This window comes from Frankliniella occidentalis, unplaced genomic scaffold, assembly GCF_000697945.3.
Source record: "Frankliniella occidentalis isolate FOCC.00 unplaced genomic scaffold, Focc_3.1 Scaffold33, whole genome shotgun sequence".
NCBI classification, from domain to species: domain Eukaryota; kingdom Metazoa; phylum Arthropoda; class Insecta; order Thysanoptera; family Thripidae; genus Frankliniella; species Frankliniella occidentalis.
The window spans coordinates 1235040-1255403 of record NW_026267163.1 but is presented as its reverse complement, the minus strand read 5'-3'; the positions used below and the strand labels follow the sequence as shown (position 1 = coordinate 1255403).

The 20364-nt window shown below is 55.8% G+C and overlaps 1 long non-coding RNA gene across 1 annotated transcript in view; it reads right to left on the bottom strand.

Annotated features, from left to right (window-relative positions):
• Positions 1-20364, bottom strand: part of LOC127749135 (uncharacterized) — a 111819-nt gene that overhangs the window by 44711 nt on the left and 46744 nt on the right. The window contains exon 2 of the long non-coding RNA XR_008010979.1: positions 18592-18698. This is a non-coding gene — a long non-coding RNA (uncharacterized LOC127749135). The remainder of the gene's footprint in view (positions 1-18591; positions 18699-20364) is intronic.

Sequence of the window (20364 nt, the reverse complement as noted above, 5' to 3'; positions counted from 1 at the left end):
CCCCCCCCCTCCTCCACCCGCCGGTCACACTTCACACTTTCTCTCTCGTTGCGGTGCGGCCGGCGTGCACCGCTGCTGCTGCTGCTGCTGCTGCTGCTGCTGCTGCCGCCGCTGCCGAGGCGCCACCGAGTGCGTACCCCTGGCTGGACAGAGATAGGACAGAGAGGAGGCTGGAGGGCAGCGGCAGCAGCGGCGCGCCTCGTCCAGAAACAGACAAGTCCGCACTGTATGTACTCTGTAACACCCGTATGGACGGCGGATTACAGTACTGCAATCACCTGCAAAAGTGAGATTGACGTGCCAACGATTGCAGTAAATCGCAGAGGCCCGCTTCTGAAACGGGTCGAGTTTAGCAGGCGCGGCGTAGGGGATCTGCTGTGGTAGTCTCGGTGCAGGCCGTGTGTCTGACTTATTTAATTTCAACTACGCCGATGCCGTTTAAAAACGCCCGCGCCAGTACGAGGGCACGCCCGCGTCGCCGCCTGCTTCCGGTAGGCGCCGCGCCGTGCGCAGCGACGGGCTCCTCGCGACGGCAGAGTCACGCGCGAGCAGCAGCAGCACTCGGAATAGAGAGGTCAAACAGAGTGCGGAGTGAGCGGCAGAGAGCAAACAGGCGCGCCAAATGAAGCGTCCTTCCCAGTCAGCTGGGCGCGCTTGAGATGCTCTATTGGTTCGCACCTGCTGTCGGTTTGAAGCAGTAGCTGGACAGGTGTGTGCTTACACACGTGAATGTGTGTGTGTGTGTGTGTGTGTGTGAAAGAGTGTGGACGCGAATCTGTGTGTGTGTGTGTGTGTGTGTGTGAGAGAGAGACAGGGTTGGGAGGGGAGGGGTTGCGGATGACTGTATGAGTGTGCCTTTGCCCACAGACTGACCTACTTCCCCGCTCGAATCGCCCCCACCTGCTCGTCCTATTGTCAGGTTCGCTCATAGAGAAACTAGTCTATAGGGTTCGCTATGTTCCGATTTCAAACAAACTGTGCCTGATTATCGTACATACATGCTGCAAAACTAATAACACAGGCAGCAGGCAAAATTAAAAGGTGAAAGAAAAACAAAAGGTCTGACTGGGCCTAGTCCAGCACGCACTTTGGGCTCCACCACCAGTACTGTAACGTGACAGCCGGCGACCCATCCAAAGCGGCGTGCCATGTTTGCCCGTTGTACGCAGCACGCACCCCCCGCAATACGTTTCTACTATTCCTCGTTTTGTTGTTGTATTTGTGTGGGTTTCTCTCGCGTCTTTTTTACCCACCGCCGAACACCGCAAAAATAATGGCGTTTGAATAAACGGCTCTCTTTTTGATGTCGGGTACGGTAAAATACGTATATACAGCGGTCTCAAAACATTGTAAATCCTCGTCGCAATTTTCCGCACAGGCTGCCGTCGGTCAGTCGGCCGGCCAGCAGCGCACCACAGGTGAGGCGCCCCTGGCCAGGTGGGCCGTACCGGCCCAACCGGGGGCGGCGGGGGCGGCGGTGGCGGGGGCGGCGGGAGCGGCGGCATATTGACGCCCCGGCCGCACCTGAGCCCGTATCTACGCGCTCCCCGCGCGCGTGCATAATGAGGGGTATAAACCGCCCCGCCCCGCCCCGGCCCCGCCCGCATATAGCGCTTGGCATAGCCATGCCCAGACGCCTTTATGTCCCCTAAACACAGGCGGCAGGCCCAGAGGCCCACCGCCGGGTCCTGAGAGGGGCCGAACCAACCACCGGCATTATGGATAGCCTCGCCGCCGGGCCGCACTCACGGCGATAGTGTCCGCCTCCGGACGTGCGCGGCGTGTCGGTGTTGAGTGCCAAAAAGCACTACGGCCGTTGTAGTACGTGCAGCCCCGCTGCAGCGCGCTGCCGGGACAGGTGCTGGTGCTTCTCCTCGGCCTTCCTGTGCCGGCTGCACTTCCTACGCGATGCACCGGGCTCCGGTTGCCACGCGGCCGGCGCCGTCTGACGAGACGAGAGGCAGCAAAGCAGCCCTCGCGCACCCCGTCTGGCCGGTGGTGGTGGCGACTGGCGACGGTCGTTTATCAGATCTCATCCAGAAGTGTTATTCAAATTTTGAAACAGTTGCAAATGACTATACTTCGATGAAGGAAAGAGATTTTTGCCTCGAAATAGATCAAAGATAAACGTGTCCGGACGTTTTGTACTGGTGTCCGTGCTGGTGTCCGTGGTGATGTCTGTGGAAGTGGTCGTCGTGGTGGTCGTCATGGTGGTGTCTGTGGTGGTGGTCGTCGTGGTGGTCGTCGAAGTGTCGTAGAAGTGGTCGTCGAAGTGTTCGTCGTGGTCGTGGTGGTCGTGGTGGTCGTGGTGGTCGTGGTGTTGGTCGTGGTGGTCCTGGTGGTGGTCGTGGTGTTGGTCGTGGTGGTGATCGTGGTGGTGGTCGTAGTGGTGGTCGTAGTGGTGGTCGTGGTGGTGCTCGTGGTGGTGGTCCTGGTTGTGGTGGTCTGGTCGTGGTGCTCGTGGGGGTTGGTGGTGGTCGTGACGGTCGTGGGAGGTGGTGATATCCTGTTGGATTCAGGTCAGGCCATGCAGGTGCTTGTAAAGTAGTGGTATACGCTGGGCGCGGTTATCGCCAGCAACGACCACCGTGGCCAGCACCACGAGCACCATGCGAGCACCACGACGACCGGGGGCCGGGGCCAGGCCGCGGCTGACAGGTGCCGCCGCGAGTATGAGGGCCGCCCGCCCCGCCCCGCCGCACTTACGGCCCCGCATGGGGCGCGCCCGGTAAAAGCCAGTGGCCGGCGGGGACCGGCGGGGACGAGGCCGCCTGTCCATTCTCACGGTAATGAAGTCGGAAACGAGCGAACGACCCCCGGCGAGGACACGTCGTCACTCACCACTGGTGACCACTTAACAAACGGAAGCAGTGCAGTGCACCCTCGCACAGGTGTGTCACACTCAAGATGCGGCAAAACGCGTTCCTGATTGAGTTTCATGATGCATGCTGCGAACAAACTGGGTCATTTTAGCGCATTCAAGGCACTAGGCCCGAGCCTTCACTCACCAAGTCCTCTCCTCTCTCTCACTTTCGAAAGGGTAACGGGATATATAAGATATTCGGTTTTTTTTTATATTCCTCTCCGTGGAACAGTTCGCCGGGCGCAGGGGACGATCTCTATCCAAATACAACAGGCGCCGGCGACGTGCCGAGCCCCCCGTGCGGAGGACAGAAGCAGGGACCCATACTGCATAGGAAGTATGAAAAAGTTTGAGGAGCAGCAGGGAAAGCATGTAAAACAGCAGGAAGAAAGGCGGGCGGGGGCGGGCGGGGCGGCCTCAGCCGCACAGCCCTTCTGCCCTGCATGGGAATCGCCTTCTGATAACAAAGCAAATCAAGGAGGGGAAGCGGCGCCCAACCATTTCCTGATATCTTTCGAGGGGGAGGGGGAGCCATCACCCTGTGGCGTGAGTTGACCCCCTAAAATCCTTACGCCCCGCCCCGCCCGCCACGTGAGACATAACGCACACAGAGGGCGGCCGGGCGAGGCACGGGGTAGAGAGCGGGGTCTGGCACGCATGACGGAGCGGCGTGGGGCGGGTTATGGTGAAGATGCGGCCCCGCTCCGCCCCGCCCACCCCGCCGCAGGCGCCGGTAGCATCTTCTTATTGTGTAAACGTGTGCATAGGCCCCGTGCATGCGGTTTCGCCCCCCCCCCCCCTGCCCGGTCTTTCTCTACTCCTGGGGATGTAAACTTTACGCCCTCCCTCCCGCCCTCCATCCCCACCCAAACACGGGCCCAGGAAATGAAGGACCAAGGTATGTGTGGGCGGGAGAGGCCGTTCACATGTAACGTAAAATTACACCTCCCCCCTCTCTCTTTGCCTCCGCGCCCGGCTCTTCTCTGGCGCTGGGGGGCGAGGCGTGTCTCTCTCTCTGCCTCGCTCTCCTCCCCATCAGGATGACGACGTCCCCCGAGTGCCCCCGAGGAGGAGGAGGAGGAGGAGGAGGAGGATGGACGTGGAGGTGCTTGGATTCAATACGTGACGTCCGTTTTACGCCGGACGACGTGAAATCTGTGATGACAGGAGGCGACCCACGCACCGTGTGTGTGTGTGGAACAAAGAGAGAGAGCAATAAGATAGAGAGAGGGGTGGGGGGAGGGGGGGAGCTGAGCCAACTCCAGCCGTGGCCCCCGGGGGGATGATGGGGCGCACGGGGCGTGGCTCCATATAGTGCCAGAGGGTGGTGACTAATACCGACGGGCCGGACACGCAGGCCACGCAGGCTGTAGTAGTGACCCCACCTCGCTGTCCCTCTCTCTAACTCCCCCAACCCCCGCCCCTTTCGCTGCCAACCCTACGCCGAGCCATTACCGTGCAAATTGGCCCCATGGTCGAGCGTTGCAGCCTCCTAATTTCCACCGCACCATTTCCCACCAGATTTCCCCGCGCGACCGCGACAATGCGTCCAACTCCACATTTAAACCCCCGCCCGGTGCTGTACCATCCTACAGGACGGCACAATCCCAGTCACACACCAAGAAAAACATTTTGATTTCACTCAAAAAAATGCGCTTCCGCTGTTCCAAAAGAAATTTTGACTTTGGCATAAAGCTGATTCAAGCTAATTTAGGGGAATTTGAATGAACTGAATTAAGCTTTACATCAAAGTCAAAATTTCCTAAGGAACAGTGGAAGCACGATACGTGAAGTACGTTTTTCTGGGAAAGTCAAGGCCATGAGTTTCCGTAACCTTAACACACAGAAAATAAAACAATTTAAATAGTCGATAACGTGTTCATTAATTTCTTGGAAACTGAGCACGCGACTCTTAACCTCCTTGGTCAAAGCTCCTCCACCATAAATATTTGTCGCACCATGCGGGAGGGGGTAAAACAGGGAAAGAAAATAAAGAAAACGCCCTCCCGGAAACCACTTTGGCGCCGTACCCAAAAGCGGCGATAAGAAACACACAAATCCCTCTATAAGCCCGTGCGCCCGCGCGCTCCCCATGGGCCCTATGGGTCCTATGGGTCCTATGGGCCCCACGGGCGATTAGCAGGGTTCATCCCCGAGCCTCCGCTGCCGGACGTGAATGGCCTGGTTGATTGGCTGGGTCTGTTTGGCCCGGGCCTGGCGGCCGATGTGACTCGGCAGGTCGCTTATTTGGACAAGTTTGGCGCCGGGGCCTGTTTTTCTTTGCGGGACGCTTGTAGACGACTAATCCAGCGGCGAGCAGCGGCCAGGCACAAAGTGGGGGGGGGGGGGGGGGCTGATGTTGTAAATGCGATCAGAAATCATGTGATGTGAGATTATGTTACTTAAAAAAAACGGAACAAATTGGTAGAAAACTTTAAACAAACGAAAACTTGATAACTTTTAATTTAAGTTTAAGCGTTTTACGCTAAGCAACTTTTAACTTGACGACAATTCAAACTCCGAAACCACATAGCATTTGCTAAAAACTCTTGAAATGCTCAAAAGCGTTCCAGTTGGTTCCAGTTTTTTAAGGATCAAAACTTTTCTTACTTATTTAGAGTGTAGTTCCTGAGGGTCTGTTGTTCCGGAGCATGAGTCTCGGCCCAGTTATTGGTCGGTCGAGCTCGTAGAGCCCCATGACAGTCTCCAGTTGTCACAGCCGCGGTGCCTGCTCCTCTCCCCCATCTCCCAGCTTCCCCTGCGCAGCCCGCAGTGCGTGTTTTTTCGTCGATAGCGAGACTGCTACTAGACGACGTGGGCGATGTCATAAGACAGCGGCCGCTGGCAGATGGTGTGAGAAAAAACAGTAACGACGACGAGAAGGAAAACGACACTGAGTAGAAGTGACGTTAGTCCGCTCTCAGAGAACGGTACATTTTTCGTACTTTATTTCAAACATTATGGCGGCCGCTGGGCGGTCTGAACGGAAGGAAACATCATTTGTGAACAAGTTGTTTAAGGGCCTCGGCGCCCAGCACGACTACAAGGCTGGTATGCCCAATAATTTAGACCATAATCGTTAGAAAACGACTAACCGAGTTCGGCGTCAAATAAAACAAACGAGGGTGCCTGAGGAGGCGGGACCTGAAGCTACAAACTGCTCGAATAAATAAAAACTCGAACAACGCACTCGAACATGGTACTTTTTTTCTTTTTCAAATTACAAGGCTGAGTTAGCGATGCATGATCATGAATGGCAAATGTGCCCTCTGTACTCCGCTGTTTGGAGAGATAACATCGCCTAATGACAGATTTTCTTTTGTGTGTGTTGGCAGAGGCGGACCGGAACGGAGTGGAACGAACAAAATGGAGGCCGGGGCCGGGGGGCCGCGGCGGTCCGTGGATCTATTCCCTTATTGTTATCAGTGGAGCCAGCTAGGTCGTGCCAGGCAGGCCTCGCGGGGCGTAACGCCCCAGAGCACGGGCCAGCCATAGGCCATCCGTGGGCCAGCCGTGGGCCAGCCAACTAAAAACAAAATCTGTTCTGAAGAAACTTGTTTTTAATCGGACGGAAAATTACAGACCAGTGTCTAGGGAATTTTCAAAAAGCTTTTTGGGATTTTTTTCGCATCCCAGTTACCTACTGGTGAATGGAACGAACCAAACCGCGCGCATGAAAGATGCATATTACAAAGACACAATGTTTGAAATTTTTGCTCTCGTGATATGTTCTTTGACTTATTCGCCTTTTTTTCCCTTTCCATTTTCTACACCACAGCCAGCAGAGGCGAGGCGTCGCGTGTGGCTCCGTAACGAGGTCTCCACACGAAAGAGGAGCATAGAGCAGTAGAGGAGGGCTATGAGGCCGGGCGGGCCCGGCTGGCCGGGCAGCCAGTGATTACCAACGTGTGGATAATAACAGGTTGGGCGACGGGGAGCGAAATCCAACGGGGATATGTGTGCATTCGTACGGCAATCGGACAGAGCGGGCAGGGAGGGAGCGGAGCATATAGTCTACACTGGAAATACAGTGCGCGGATGTCGCACACTTGTAGGCGTGAAAATGCCCATTCGTACACTCAGGGGAGTGAGAAATTTTTTAAAGTTGCATAATGTTGTCGAGTTTTTTATTGAGCACAAGCTAAACTTAGTCCTATCTTAATATAACGAACATGAAGCTAGTGTAGTGTACAAAATAACTCATTATTCTGAATAAATCCGTGCATGCGCAACTAGATGCACGATTTTACTTATCTACACAATAGAAGACAAAATCTCATTAATAAGGCGCTAATTCTCTGTGTTTAAGCACGATTATTCCTGCTTAGTGATTCAGCTACAAAATTCTCCATGGGATTTTAGTTTGAATTCACACAGATTTTCAAATAAATCTTTTTATGAAGCGCTTGTGCCTCAGTCTCAATGTGTACGAATGGCATTTTCACACCTATACAAGTGTGGGGCATTCACACACATAGGTTTCCGGTAAAGGCCTCCACTCCGGTGGGAAGAGTTACTTTTGAATGCAAACGAAAGAATGCATCAAAAAGGCCGAGGATGTAATTTTGCTCCTTCCTTGTCGACCAAAAACTACTGGTTCCTATCGGGCCCCTTATCAGGGTCACTGTCCCGTGACAGTGATAGAAAGACAGTGAGTCACAGTCACAGTGACATAGACGGAGGTTCGATCATGTCGTGGCTGTGTCCTCTCCGAGGTCCTCTCTCGAGATGTCGGGATGCTCGCGGCCGGGCCCGGGCACGCGAAAGGAAGGCAAGGCGCAGGGCGCAGGCACTATGGACTTGATCGCCTATTGTTTCGTGTGTCATTCTATTGTTCGCGTCGCACGAGAAGCTAGGGAAACGCGCCGCTAATGCCACGGTGAGGAGAAAATGGAGGGGGGGGGGAGGCGGAAAGCAGGTAGGTTTTCCTCGCTCGCGACAACAAACGTGACCGCCTACAGCAACGCAAACTCGAGCGAATCGGCCACAGCTGAGCTCAGCTGCTGGCTGGCGGCCCCTACCAAATGCGCACAACACAAAATATGAAGGGCGAACAATATCCTGGGGCCCGGTCGCGTAGCGAGAGTTTGCAGCGCTGAGCCCGATGCTTCCGCGTCCGCAGCGCCACCTCAAAGTCACCAGTCTGTTCGGTGAGCGCCGCGGGCTACATGCAGAGATCCAACGCAAAAAGGTATAGGAAGCCCAGCAGACAGTGTCAACAGCGAGAGAAGGTGTTTGTAAATACGAAAGCGGGACACAAAGATGAGGTACGAACGCCAAATGCAACGGACGACAAAGATCTCCGGAGATACAGTATCTCTCTCTCTCTCTCTCACTCTCTCTCTCATTCTTTCTTGATGTCTGTTGAGATAAAGTGGAGAAATTAGATCGAATAGGGTATGTATTTTACGTCAGTCAAGTTTGCCTTTCAGAGAATTCTAGTGAATTATTTCGATTACTTGAGAATTCCATTTAAAATTCAGATGTTTGTAATTTTGGCGTATTAATGGCTTTTTAAGAAGGCCACTGTACCAGATGAGGAACCGCTGCATGTGAAACACCGGATTCTTCAAAATGGGGCCGTTCACAAATTACGTCACGCATCTGAGGGGGGGGAGGGGGTCTCTGCCCGCGTGACGGTCCTATCCTGAAAGCATTGGAAGGTTAGGTTAGCCGCGTGACGAAGGGGAGGGGGGGAGTCAAAATCGCCCGAAATTTGCGTGACGTCATTTGTGAACGGCCCCAATAACCCTGCTTAAATGCACACGAACATGCGTGTTTTGTTTTCAGTTCAAACAGCAGCAACCTCGTCTCCCTGTTACATCCACACCATTTGCAGTGCAACGTGTGTCAGGCTGCAGCAAACTCTGTGTGGTGGGGCTTGGTGGGGCGTGGTGGGGCGCGGTGGGGCGCGGTGTGGCGCGGCGGCCGTGACTCGGCAGCTGCATGCAGCTGCACACACACACACACCGCGCCCGCCGCGCAGCTGACCCGCCCGGTCAACGGCCTCTGACATTTGGCGCGCGAGAGCAAGCGAGCAAGCTCCGCATCAGCTGAGCCCTTGTTACCTCGCGTCCTCGGAACGGCGCCAGAGGCGTTCTAGAGCCAGCCGGAGTAAAGCGGGAGAGCGAGAGAGGGGGATGGCGAGATTTGTCATGATAAGAACTAGTCGGAAGGTCACGTGCTTGACGACTAAATTTAATGAGTTTTGGCGCAATAGGAGCCACTAGTGCTTCTCTGCACTATAAAGCAAGTTAGTTTTGTGGAGAGAATGGAATCTTTGTCGGCTCAGGTACAGTACAAAGAGGGGGAGGGAGGGAAGTCCTGTGATAGCTCGACGACGGGACGCGGAGACTTAGCGACGGACTGGGGCAAAAGGTCTCATAAAACTAGAATGCAAACTTGGCCGGGGATAGGGAGATTTCCTCGCAAAGCGATTAAAGTACTGATCAAACTCGAGACGGGAGAGAGGAGGAGGGGCGACTCCTCGATCGGCTCAGAGTGCGGGCTGTCTCCGCAGCGAGGCGCAGGACGGCTATGTCCTTCCGGACCCTCCCGGGTCTGGGGCCCTCCGGACGCATCCAAAGGGTTGCCGGCAACAATTCGCGCGCAGACCGGCGCCCCGGGCCTGCCCCGCCGCTGCCCGGGGCTTAGGGGCGACTTACAGAGCCGATTTTCTTGCGCAAGACAAAAACGGCGGCGAGGTTGTGTCGGTGGTGGTGGTGGTGCAGCGGAAGGGGGAGTGAGGGCGCGGCGGTGTGGGGCGGGCCAGATGCTAGCCACCCCACGTCGGATCTTCTTAATCCTCTTCTAGAAACAAAAACTTTATCATTCGCCCATCAGGGTCCTGGTGGGTCCTCCTAGCTGCTCCAATATTCAGGCCCTTAAAGCCCCGAGCGACGCCACGGCACACGCCGAGGGGCCGGGCCGAATGCAGCAGCGACGCTGATTTCAAAGTGTAATTAGCAGCCCGACTGCAGCAGAAGCCGGCAGTGATACTGGGTGCAGCGGCGCTAGCAGGGGGTGGGGGTAATTATCCGATCACTCGCCAAGAAATTCGAGACCCGCGTCTCGTCCGCTCGCCGGCGCGGGAAAAACAAACACGGGCCACGGGCGGCGGCGGGCGCAACCCCAAGGGGGAACCCGAAGGGGGAAGACCCAGAGAAAATACACATTACGCCCTAAGGCACCCTGCCAAAATAAATTCCGGGTCGTTTCGAAAGGGGTGGAGGAAGGGGGTGAGGGGGGAGCGAAGGGCTGCTGGACCAACACAAAGGGCGAGGCGGAGCGGCTGAGCGGGGGGCAGGCGACGTGGCCGCCGTCGTGAGACGCCAAAGTTCCTGAATACGTTTCAGAGGCGATTTGATGAGGATCAGCCCGATGGCCAGTTAGCGATTCGAGTTATGACAATATTATGCCAATGGCACCGAGTCGACTAGCTCGTCGGCCGTTCCCGCGAGGAGGGGAGGGGACGCGAGGGGACAGGCCGGGAGGGTGTTACAGTGTTGTTTATTACGTTTGGGAGCGCGTACGTGTGAGTGTGCAACTTCCACGGATTCTTCTATCGCGCTCACTCACTGCCCCCTCTATGCATGCGTGGTTTCTCCCTCCTCTTCTACTTCTCTATATACGTCTGGTTCCTTCGCTAACCCTCACCTGAAATTGAGAATACGGGAGAGCGCAAATGTGATGCAATCAGGTTTCCTGCTTGCCGCGGAAAGAAAAACACGAGGGAGAAATAAGCCAGGGAGGAATAAAGTAAAAAAATAAAAAAAGGGGAGGGAAGAGGTAGGAAAGGAACAGCCCTTCGTGCACACGCCAAATTTCTTTTTCTTTCCTGGGAAAACCGAAGACGGAGACCACCCTGATGACGAGGGGGCTGCAAAAAAAGAAAGTTGCCATCTCGAAAATAGGCAAACGGGCGGGCTTTGTCCGGCGCTTCTTTCATGTTTCCCTCAGCTCTGCCATAATAAACCTTGCCGAAAAAAAAACGAACTGGTTTCTGTTTGAGATGACCTCGTTGCCAACGACCGCCGGTTCCACCTCGACTATTGGCGAGGGCCAGCAACATCGTACGAAAACTAAAATTATGTCGTCCTTAACCTTTTGCAGAATGAAGGGACGCGTAATTTTTCATCGCGGCGGCCGACGACATTAAGGATATGAAATAATAAAAACGCCATTTTCAGTAATAAGGCAAGGCCACCAGTCTAATGACGATAATGGCTGTGTGGGGCGTTAACAAACAGGTCCTGGCGGCGTCCTGGCGCGGTCCTGCGCGCTCCTCCGTACAGCCTGCTGCCGGGGTGTCGCCGTGGAACAATGGGCGACTACAGTTGCCTTCCCGGCAGCGCCAGCGGCAGCGCGAGCGGACGCAGAGTTGATTTTTAATTCAGCCTGTTTTGCCGAGTCTCGGCACGAAGACCTTTCTCGCTCTCCACGGCCCTCGCCCGTTCTGGCCGCCGCTCCCCCTCTCTCTGCCAACCCCTTCGGCAGGCGGCCCCTCGCTGCTGCTATCCGGCTCGGAGTCATTATCTCCCATTGTCGGGAGGTATTGGGACCGACCTAAAGGGTTTCGTTCGGCCGGCCAGAAACTTATGTGAGGGCTGCTCTGAACCTCAAACGCGCCCGAGCCCCGCCGCCGTCGTGCAGAAAAGGCGGCCGGAGGCGGAGCGGGCGGAGCGGTAGGGTGAAGGCCCGCGAGGAATCGCAAACGGAATTCCGGATAAGCTAATCAGTCAAATCATTGTTGGAATGCGCAATCGTCTTTTTATTTTCCTCCCTCTGAGCCGCACGAGGAGCCGTACTTGGCATGTGAGAGAGGCTGCGGACGCGGCGCTCGCGCATTCCGAGCGACTCCCTAAATCGGGAGGGCCAATTTTGTCCTAGGACACATCTTCATCAGATACAAATAATTTGCCTCTAGGATACAAGCCAAGCTAGGCTAGGTACAATTGCCTTTTTTTTGTCCAAACGTTCTAACAAATTTGTATTTCATTTACATGTGCGCAGACCATTTTAGTATAACTTTACAGCAGATTATTCGTTACGTTTGATGTCTCATGTCTCGCCCAGGTTCACATTAAATGATGGGGAGGGACAAGTTTTCAACTAGGTTGGTGTGTCCTTGTGCACATGAACGCGATGAATCTTACAAACGCAGTGATCCTTAATCTTTAAGGGTTAAATGGCATTGCATACATTAGTCAAACTAGGAATGTGTGACAGCAATAAATAAAAGGCGAGGAAAAGCCGGGAAAAGCAGCAAATCTTGAGCACATAGCGGCCGTGCCGCCGTGCTACACTAAGTGTTGCAGGTAATATGGCACTTTCAAAAGATTTTATTCCAGTGCAGCGGGTCTGCGGCCGTGGCGAGGCGAGCGCAGCGCCAGGGGCGGGGCGGGCCACCCGCTCCGCAGGCGTGCGCGGCGGCCCGCCGCCTCCCCGGCGCGCTCCGTCCGACGGGCCTCCGCGGCGCTGCTCTCTGCTCAGCGTTGCCGCAGCTCTGGGGCCCCGGCCCGGCGAGGCACAGAGGAGGCAACACTGCTGAGCCCGCTGTGGACCTCTCCTCCATCAGTGGCGAGGAAATTGGTCAGAATGAGGAGCGTGTGGGGACGGAAAACGTTTTTGGTTATTTTACTCCAAAAATAATTATTGATATGGCACAGAAGAGCATTGTTTTGCGAGCGTGGTGTTTGGCGGTAAGGTTCAGTCAAGTGGTTTTCCAAACGGTATTACCACCACCATTTTGGTAGTTTAAAACGAGCCAGCAAGAGGCACGTACAAAAATTTCATTTGCATTTTGCCTTGCAACAAAATTAATTACTTCCCCTTGTGCTAGCGATAATCTACGAAATTTAACCTGAGAGGTTATGAGGCGCGTTACTTTATTTCAAGGCCATTTAAGTGTGTGGTCACCACGAGATTAGTAGCAACGCCAAAAATATCGTCGCAGAGCCGCAGGGAGAGGAAATGGTCGTGGTGGTTGTTTTGTTAAACGCTCTGGCGTACAAGGGGTGGAGCAGGGAAGGGCGCCAAAGGATTTGCTTGCGAGCTAGAGGCACGGGCACGAAGGCACGCAGAAGCACGCGATAATCACACGCGCTACTCGCAAAAAGTTGGTTTAAGCCGTTGTGTGGTGGCTAACAGTGATGGCCATCATAAATACAAGAGGCGGGACATGGGGCACCCAGCCCAGACCCGCTCGCCGAGCCACCACCACCGAATATTTCCCCTTTATGAAGAGGCTGCGGCTCGCTGTATAGTCGTCCCATTCGACTACATATCGGCAAACCAAAGCCCTGCACGCCACGCCCCCGCTCCGCACCACGCTCCGCTAGGCAAAATCGGCGCTCTGCTGGCCCGCCATTAGCAAGTTGGGGAGGGCCGCAGAGTCGAGTCGATTCCAAACGCAAGTTTCGGTGAGAGCGAGAGTGGAGCTGGCGGGGCAAGGGCAGAATGAGAAGGGGAAGGGCGGGGCGGGGTGGGGAAGGGCGGCGCGGCCGGCACTGAGGGGTTGGGGTGGAGGAGAGGGTGGGGGAGTTAGGTTCGGAAACAAGCGGCCCGCACCCCGTCATAGCCACATTACCCATAAGTAAACCACAACGGGACCCCGGCCATGGCGCTGCAAAAGACTTGACCAGTCGGGCCCGGTCGACCCGCCCACGGCCCAACCCTTTTGGTCCCTTTGGCCCGTGTGCGGGGTCGTTAGTGCCCTTGGGGGGGCGTGGCGGTGCGTTTGGCCACTGCTCTGCACTAACGACATTACAAGAAGGCGGAGAGCGCGGCACTTTTTGGCCGGCGCTGGCGGCCCCAGCACGACCTGACAACACCAAGCCGGTGCATTTCATTTCAATAAATTGGAGCTCCACATATGAGCGAGCAGGGTTGTGCGTCCCACAGCGGGCGTGGTGGGTAGGCGGGGCGGGGCGGGGCTGGGCGCTGGGGAAGGATTACCCTCGGTGGAACCTCCACGCTCTAAATTGAAAGGGGAAGGAGGAGAAGGAAGGGAAATGGGGCAGGGCGGAGAAGTAAGAGAGAGCAGGAGAAGCGGGTGAGAGAGAGAGAGAGAGAGAGAGAGAGAGAGAGAGAGAGAGAGAGAGAGAGAGAGAGCTAGCGGGGGTGAGCGGGAGGAAGAAGGAAGAAGAATTTCATCCCGCGAAAAGGCCTTGGCCCAATAAAGACGTGACGTTATTGACGCTTTTGTTCCCCCGACGCGCCCCACGCCGCCGAGCGAAGCAACAACAAGCGAGACCAGAGACATGTGAGGAGGTAAATATTTCGCGGAACGGTCCGTGCGCGAGCGGCGCTTTGGAGTGAGGGGCGGCGGTGGCGGTGGCGGCGGTAGTTGGCGGGTGAGCCGCCCCCTATCCGGGGAGAATTTCGGCTGCGCAGAGAGGCATCCACATGTTCCTTGCGCCCGCCCCTCGCCTGGCCACAAGCGAGAGAGCGTCTGATGTGGCACAGTGTAGTGTGCATGCCGACTCGACTCCTGAGAACGTTGTAATCAGCCTCACCCCATTGTATGGCTCCCCCACACCCCTCACCACATCCCCTCGTTTCTCTCTCTATGCTCGAGTCAGCACCGTCCCGAGGTGCTGATCAATGGTTCCCCCATAACAACTTGGAGCGGGTTTTAGAGAATCTGACTGCGTCATATGTAAATATACTGTAGACTGTAGTGCATGTATATGATCTACAAATCCATATAAAAACATAACTAGGGTACCAACACTTGGACAAGCACGGGTCCTGCGCTTGTGTGGCAGCAGTGCGATACATTTCTTTGTCCTTGTTACGGCAACAGCGATGCTGACCATACTTTTGTACTTTTTGAGTACACCGTGACCGGCTTCACGCAACCCCAGCACACCAACCTCGCGGGGCGCGTCGTGGAGCGGCGTCGTACTTCCATCACGATAATATCATCGGACAATAAGCATCAGCAGCTCGCAGAGGGGAGGTTGACAGAGTGTCATATTCTCCCCCGCCCCACTGGTCTACTCCTCCCCGCGACAGCCGCACCTGTCAGCTCAGCTGCCCGTGCGGCCGGTCGACTGGAGTGAACGTGAACGGCAGCCCTCCACTGCAGAAGAGGTTCGCCGGCGCGGCTTCGCGCGCGAGGAAAAGTACCCGCCGCTCTTGTGCGTCGCGCGCGGGTATCATGGGGTGTGTGTATACACAAGGGAGGGCCGCGCATAGGATCGGGGCGAATGGTCTCGGTCATCCCATCACCGGAGGCAAACAACCCCAGCAAACAAATCAGGCCGCCTTAAAGGCCGTTGCGGGGGATGGAGAGGAGGGGGGCTATAAGGGCCGGCGGCAGCGGGGCAGTGCGGCGGGGGCGGGCGGGGGCAGGCGGGGCCGAGGCGGGCGCCACTGGCCGTGCCGCCGGGATGAGTCGCGGATAGTAGGTCGCATAGGAGGGGTCTGTGTCCGTCCACCAGCGTATTTGCCACACATGCAAAAATAAATCGAATCTCTGCTGATTTTTTAGCACCGGGGTTCAAGAATAAAGTCAATAGACTCGACTATTTTTTTAGCCTCTCAGTAAACCGCAACTTCAATGAACCGTTAGCTCAATTACATCCAGCTATTTTTATTTGCTTTGCACGAATGTAAAATTATCCAGCTAAACTGATTGGCACTGATGAACTGAATTTTATTTTTCTACGTGTACGGCACACACGTTCACGCGCAAAACGAGGATAAGAGGGGGGGGGGGGCGAGGCATACACCACAGCGCGTGATGTCCCCACCCCAACTACAATGTTACACACGCAGCGCCACCGAGGCGTCGCGACGCCTTTGATGACTTTTAAATTGAACCGCGCCGCGCCTAATGAGATGTCGAGGTGACGCCCGGCCAACTGCTTCCGCTTGTGTGCGCGGGGGCGCGCGCGCGCGCTCTTAAAGTGGCTCGAAAAAGTTTTCCCCGGATGCATTATAAACGCGATATGTTGTATAGTCATTTCGTAGATATTTCATGCACACAGGAGTGGAGGGTGGCATGAGTAAGGAGTGGGGGCGGGTAGGGGGGCGAGTTTATTCCGGTAGGATAAATTCTGGCGCAATGAGGTGATAAATAATTGCCGGTTGCTCGGGTGGTACAGAGAGAGAGAGAAAGAGAGAGAGAAGGGGGGGGGCATCGTAGAAGCCTGGTTGAGGCTGCTTGTGAGGCGCAGAGAGCGCAAAGTGCGCGTCGCGGGATCAAACGGCGATAACACCGCCACGCCCCACCACGCCGCGCCCTGCGGAGGCTTTGCGAACCTCTCGCCTTAAGCCTCGGGCGTGATTAACAAGAATCATCCCCAGTGTGAGCCGCTGGGTCTGGGGGTTGGGGGGCTCGAGAGTGGAGTAATAGTCGCATCAGCAGTAGCGACCGGCCGCGGCCAATTCCCCCCCTCTCCACCCCCCAACCCTACCCCCCACCCACCCCGCGGCATGCGCATCGCGCTCACATCGGTCACTGTCACACTGCGAAACTCAACACCCCTAGCGCAGCGCACTACGGCGCACTACCCCTGCTCTGGGGGCCGAACAGGGCGAGGGGCTCAGGTAGAACCGCGCGCTCCGACACATGGACACACTGGCACACACACACACAGTCAGCCTGAGCCTCCGGCAATCTCAGAAATCAAACAGCCGCAAGCGCCAGGCCCGCAGCTCAGCTCAGCCCCCGCAGCAGCAGCCACCCCCCGCCCGCCCGCCTACGGTACGCTCGCTCCGGGCCGGCGCTACAAGGAGGAGGCCTCCACCGCGACGGCCTCGGCCTAGGCCTCCACGGAGCCATTTCAGACTGGTGGGCCCTAATTAGCAGAGACAATCGCACACCGCCCCGCCACGCCCCGCCACGCCCCGCCACGCCCCGGCACACCCCAGCACGGCCTCGGCCTTCGGCCTGGCGGCATTATAGAGGCATCAAAGTTCACAAGCTTCGCAGACCACCAGAGGATAACAGGCCGAGGCCGGCAGAGTTTGATCCCAGCCGCCGCCCGCACTGGACCATTGAAACTTATAAGTTTTTCGTGAGATAACGCGCCGCTGCCGATGAATTTGAAAGCAGCAGGGCGAGCAGGTCCTTTGTTTTTGTTGTGGTCTTGTGAAAGCCGCCGCCGCCCTCTTGCCCCGCGCCGTCTTCGTCAAGTCCTCTCGCGCCGCCTCAGGTTCATCCCCTAGAGCCGCCGCCGAGGCACAAAACTCTCCTAGAAAACTTTCACAGCAATTCACTTTCCGCGAACGAGCAAAGGAAGGGGGGAGAGCGACAGCGACAGCAAAAGCGAGAGAAAGAGAAAAAGAAAGAGTAAGAGAGAGGGAGAATTGTTGGCAGTGTCTTTCCAGCTAAGTCGCGTAAGTAAAACGGGACGCCGATAAGGAAAGGACACATCAGCCAGATTTAATCGGCAGCGTCGTTTGGTTTCCGATGAAAATTTCTTATGATTATGGCCCGCGGAGATATATATTATAAGGAGGCTGGGCGCCATCAGTTCCGTCCGCCCAGCTTTATGGCGTCTCCTTGAGCCTTCGAGACGTCTCCCACTGCAAGGCCATCTCTCTCTCTCTCTCTCTCTCTCTCTCTCTCTCTCTCTGCCCCTCGCTCAGTCCCTTCATGTCATAGCTATTGCCGCATGTCTTGATACTTATCGCGTGTCCGCATCAGTTTTGCCTCGCCACATAACTTACCAAGCGGGTCGTAGAAAATGCGCTCCCCGCTCTTGGTCGGGTCGGGTCGGCCGCCCATACCATGTCGGGGCCAAAAATCTTACGGACAGCGGGCAGAACAAGGGCAAGGGTTGGGAAGGGGGGGGGGGGAGCGGCAACGCCGGGCACAACGACATTTCAGCTGACTGTGGCCGCCTCGACACCGCCATCTACCAACATGTCATGTCGGATAATGACGAGCGGGACATTTCTTTTCCCTGGCGCGGGTGCGATAACGAGCGATGGAAGACCGATATATAATCCGCAAAGCAATAGAATAAAGTGGTGCGAATCGAGATTTTTCTTTGATTAATTCCCATTTTGCTCCTTTCTGTCCCTTCTCTTTGCATCATCATTAACACGACCAGCGCCAGCTCGGGTCCATCACATGCTCCTCTTCTTCCTCTTTACTTTACTTCCCCATGCCCCTCCTCTCCTGGTGCCTCCGCCTCTCTTTCCATCCCAGTCCAATTAATGAGCCGTAAGGTCATCAGGAGCCAGAAGGAGTGGAGAGAGCGAGAGAGCGAGAGAGAGAGAGAGAGAGAGAGAGAGAGAGAGAGAGAGAGAGAGAGAGGGGCGGAGGTCAAAGGGCCCATCTCCATCTCCAGCGCGCGACGCCGACACGCATTACGTCCGTACATGCAGAAGGCAACAGCACGGCGAGGAACAAAAAGAGAGTAAGAGTGTCGCGGGGTGGGGTGCAAAACAAAACCTAAAAGCGTTATTTTTAATGTGTACAAAAATCGCTGGTTTATGGTCAGAGGACCACGAGTACCAGCAGACCATTATTGTGGAAGCATATCGAGGAATCTGCGCGCCCAGTACGAGTGCGACGAGTGTGCGGCGGGCAGCCAGCGTTTTGTACCGCTCTCCTGCTTTCGCTCTTTCGCTCTCTCGCTCTCTCTCCCTCTATCTCTCTCTCGTGCTCCGCTTTCAGTGAGAGCTCCCCGCGGCGTCGGCAGCATGGAGGCAAGAATTATATGCAGAATTATATGCCCCGTTGGTGTGGGGGTCATGGGGGTACTCACCTCCTCGGCGGGCACCTCGGCGCCTCCGCATCCGATCAGAAAAGGGAAGCGAGTCCGCAGTCCGCCGCGTACTCGGCTACGTGGCTCCATCACGTTATAGTGGTGCGCTGCAAACAGAGAAACCACACAAACGAATGTCACGATTACCTAGGATTTCTTTTGAAGGAAACTCAACAAACCCTTTCTATGGGAAAATTGTAAGTTTACAGCTGTTTGGGAACAATTTCGCAAATCAGTACATTCCAATGTAATGGCAATGCCACGCATGAAGTAGGTGTTGTTTAATAATGGAGGATATTATTCACTTTTACAACCTCAAGTGCGTTGTAAAAAGGGGGTCAACACTGTCGCCATCACTTCTTGCTAGAGTACATGTTGAGGGCAGTAAAAACAGCATGCGACGATCTTGCACTTGTAATGTGACCGGAGGTCTTCTACCTGTCAGTGACCCGCTAATGCCTGCACCGTTTGCCCCCAGTCACGGCCCGGAGTGCGACGGGCCGAGGAACCCTGGAGACCGCCGCCTGGAGCCGCCTGGAACACGCGGCCCGCAGGAGGAGGGAGATGACAATTATTTGATTAGGTACGTTGTTGTTTCGAGTTGGTGTTGGGTCACGGCGCGCGCAGGCAGAGGGGCGTCGCACACTACATCAAACTTGTCATATAAGTGCGTCATTTTTTTAACAACCCCATTAATTTCAATTTTTTTATTTTATTTTTGTAATTCTTAAAACCAATCATAATAACAATAAAACCATACAGATATCGGCAAAGCCGACCTAACAAGCACTTTTTCCCCCTGCTCTTTACAAAGCCCCTGAGACGACGAAGTCCCCCTGCAGAAGACGCAGCAGCACCCAGCCAGCAGTATATATTGCCATCCCCTCACCACGCCGCGTACGCGCAAGGCTGCCTCAGTCTCTCTCTCTCTCTCTCTCAAAAAGAAAGGAGAAGGATGTGGGTATCCGATTTGTTCCGACCGTAGGCCCCGTTTTACGACACGTGCGCTCATTAATTCAGGACTCCTTAGGGTAATCCCACAGGGCCGCGAGGGCCGCCCCCGCGGGCCCGCCTCGCCTCACCCTCGGGGTCGTAAAGCAAGCAGGCCAAAGGCAGGCCAAAGGTGCGGCAGTCACGCGCCCGCGCCTCGCTCTCCCAACAGGGTAGGTCCGGCCGGGTCCGGCCGGCCACAGGCGTCAATCACTAAATGATGGGGGGGAAAGTCATCTGCATATTCAAGGAAACCGTAGAAGGCAGGGGGCGGGGCACTATCAAAGTGAGGCGCACATACTACACGGCGAAACGACATCTACGGTTAGTTTGACGTCATGTTAGAGGTTGATCTTTGAAAACAACGGCCCCGGAGAAACGGCTGATGAAAGAGCCAGGGCCACTTTCGTATAGTGATACTGTACCGGATCCAGAGGTGGGGGCGGGCGTGTCGCCTACTCGCTATCGGGCGCACAACAATCACTACAAAAATGGATGGGGACTTTCAGCGGTTTCCAAGCCAGCTAGTCAACGCGCGCAATTCAAATGGAGTACTCCACCCGATCCAAGCCGCCAGCCCCGCCGCGCATGGCGCGTTTCGGTTTACGAGTGTATAGTGTTCCCTGCGGTCCCCCGCGGTGTCGCTGCACCGCCCCGCCCCTCCCCGCCCCAGGCCCGCTCTGAGCCCCGCCTAAATGCACGGGGGGAAATCTCTGCGTGTCAACAGCGCCGAGTCGATCAATCTTGCAGCACGTTGGCGTCAGCAGCAAGTCCCTTGCCCCC